A 2,642-nucleotide genomic window follows, 5' to 3' on the forward strand; every position below is an offset into this window, starting at 1 on the left:
ACTGGGGTTGTTCAGCCTGGAGAAGAGGAGGCTGAGGGGAGACCTGATTGCCCTCTACAACTGCCTGACAGGAGGCTGTAGTGAGGTGGGGGTCGGCCTCTTCTCCCTGGTAACAGATGATAGGACGAGGGGGAATGGTTTGAAGCTGCGCCAGGGCAGGTTTAAGTTGGACATTAGGAAAAACTTCTTCACAGAAAGGGTTGTCAGGCTCTGGAATGGGCTGCCCAGGGAGGTGGTCGAGTCCCCATCCCTGGAGGTATTTGAAAGAAGGATAGATGAGGTGCTTAGGGACATGGTTTAGAGGTGGGATGGCAGGGTTAGGTTAAAGGTTGGACTTGATGATCTTAAAGGTCTTTTCCAACCAAAGTGATTCTATGATTCTATGATAGGCAGAGCAGCAACAGCGGAGTGCTGGAGGGCAGGAGCCTTCAGCTGGCAGAGCCTTGCTGCAGCCTGACCCCTGATCTTTGCCTCAGCTCTTCGTTTGGCCTCGAGAGAGCGCGCTGCATCATTCGGCCTTGACTTTGCCCTGTTTAACTTGCAGGGGTGAACTTAGAGCAACGCAATTGCCTCGCGTAAGCGCGCTAGGCTGGCGTAAAGGTGATGATACTCAAGTGCTTTATTGCCGCGGATTGAGCATATTCAGGTCATAATTCCAGGTGATTTTTAGAGTACAGCTACTAGAAAGGCTGCCGGGCTGAGCGATATGAACACTACGTGCCTGTGGCAAGAGGGTCTTTGTGTTACCTCCAGCAATGAGAGATGCTGGGTGTGATGGCAACGGCGGGTCCCCCCTGTGACTGCTGAGGGGGGAACGCTTGGTGATCCCCTGCCCCCGCCCCTGCCAGCTTCCCGAGTCTCCCCATCAAGGGCTACGGTATAAAGCATGGTCTGTGCATTTTTATGGTGTCTGGAGCCTGACTTCCAAACCCCGGGGCTGCCTTGCAGCGGGGTGGGAGCAGCATGTCCCTCTGCCACCAGTTGCGGAGGTCCCTCCTGGAGCCGCATCTGGATTGTGGTCTGACTTCTCTGTGCATGAACAAGCGGGCAAATGCTTCCTCTCTCTTTTTCATGATGTTATCCTGGCTCTGTCATGTCGGGATTTGTACGTGGAGACGCCTATCTGTCATCACGGTGCACAGAGCTGTGTTCACAGCCGTCCTGCTGGTGCTGTGGTGACACACAGGCAAGTCTGTGGCATTGGGAAAACCGGTATCAATTCGAGCTGATGTTTAACAGCAAATTTCTGCCTGTGTTTTGCCGAGGAAGGAAGGGAGTCCTAGGGAGAAAGGAATGAAACCTCAATTTTCAGAGCTATTGGATACGTATTTCTCTTCTGCTCTGGCAGCCAGGAGCTGTGATGGAGCCATCAAGGCCCCATTCAAGGGCAATACCCATGCGAGGCCAGAGAAATAGCTGTATGCCACCATCCCAAACTCTGGAGTGGGAGCAGGCTGGGAGAAAAAGTGCGTGTCAGGCTGCTGCAGCACTCAGGCTCTTTTCAGCTGACAAAACGATCCTTTGGTAACCGTAGATTTTGGTCTTGCTCCCAAGTTCACTGACCTCAGCAGGTCATTTATTTAGAACTTGGTCTCCAGCCAGCTGTAGGAGTATGGCCCAACGCGATCCCCGCCACCCCTCTCCTGCTGCAGCGGGGTGCTGAAGGGGGGTGGCACAGAGCCCTTCAGCTTGCCCGATCAGGAGGGCTCTCAGCGCTCTTGCCGTGAGCACACGAAGCCTCTTCTTCCATCCCAGCATTGCATCTCGCGTAAACTGCCGCACCCCGGACCCGCAGGCTGGGTAACGCCACGCTCTCCGCCGTAATTCCCTCCCTTTTTGCACGGGCAGTCGCTTCCCCTGTAACGACCGGCTTGTTCTTGCAGATCAGCTTTGCAATATTCAAAGCACTGTAGGGGAGTCGGGAGCACATTTACTAATGAAATGAAACAGCACGTGCCATCCGCATTTCCCATATTGCTTTGAAAAATCTCGCTCTGCCTAATACAGACCTGCCCCATCCAGAAGCTGGTTTAGCCTTGCGTGGCGAAGGCAGAGCTCCCAGGCTTGGGCACCACGACCCGCGCCGGTGCCAACGAGGTCGTGCGCGTGGCGGGAAAGACGCACGGCAGCTCCCGCGTCGTGGCAAAGGTGCCGGCACAGCAGGGTTTTAGGTTCCCTCCCGGACAGAGCAAAAAGAGTGTGGGGAGGAAAAAAAAAAATCATGCGGCATTGAAGGTTCTGCTCGGTTTCAGTTCCAGCCTGGAATGGAGGAGGATACCTTTCATTTTTTCTTAGTTTGCCTTAAAAAAACTTATAATAAAAAAGGAAAGTAAAGCTTGCTTTGTCCATATGTCAGAGATTTGCTTTTGTTTTACTGTTTCGGTATTTTTGATGTCATTTCTTCCAGCGCTTTGGAGGACTGGGAAGCTACTTTCTCTTCTTGTATGCGGGACGCTCGGATCCTTCTCTCGGGATTATTGGGAGACATCCATGATGTCTGGGCACTTGAACTCTGGGAGAATGGGATTATATATTTATTTTTTTATTTTTTTTTTTTTAAAAAATAATCTACGGTTTCTATGAGCAAGGAAGCTCGGGGAGCCGGGGCCAAGCGGGACCGACGGCCCCCCTCACGGGCAGGA

The sequence above is a fragment of the Egretta garzetta genome, unplaced genomic scaffold (assembly GCF_000687185.1).
Source record: "Egretta garzetta isolate BGI_Z169 unplaced genomic scaffold, ASM68718v1 scaffold50, whole genome shotgun sequence".
Classification (NCBI taxonomy): domain Eukaryota; kingdom Metazoa; phylum Chordata; class Aves; order Pelecaniformes; family Ardeidae; genus Egretta; species Egretta garzetta.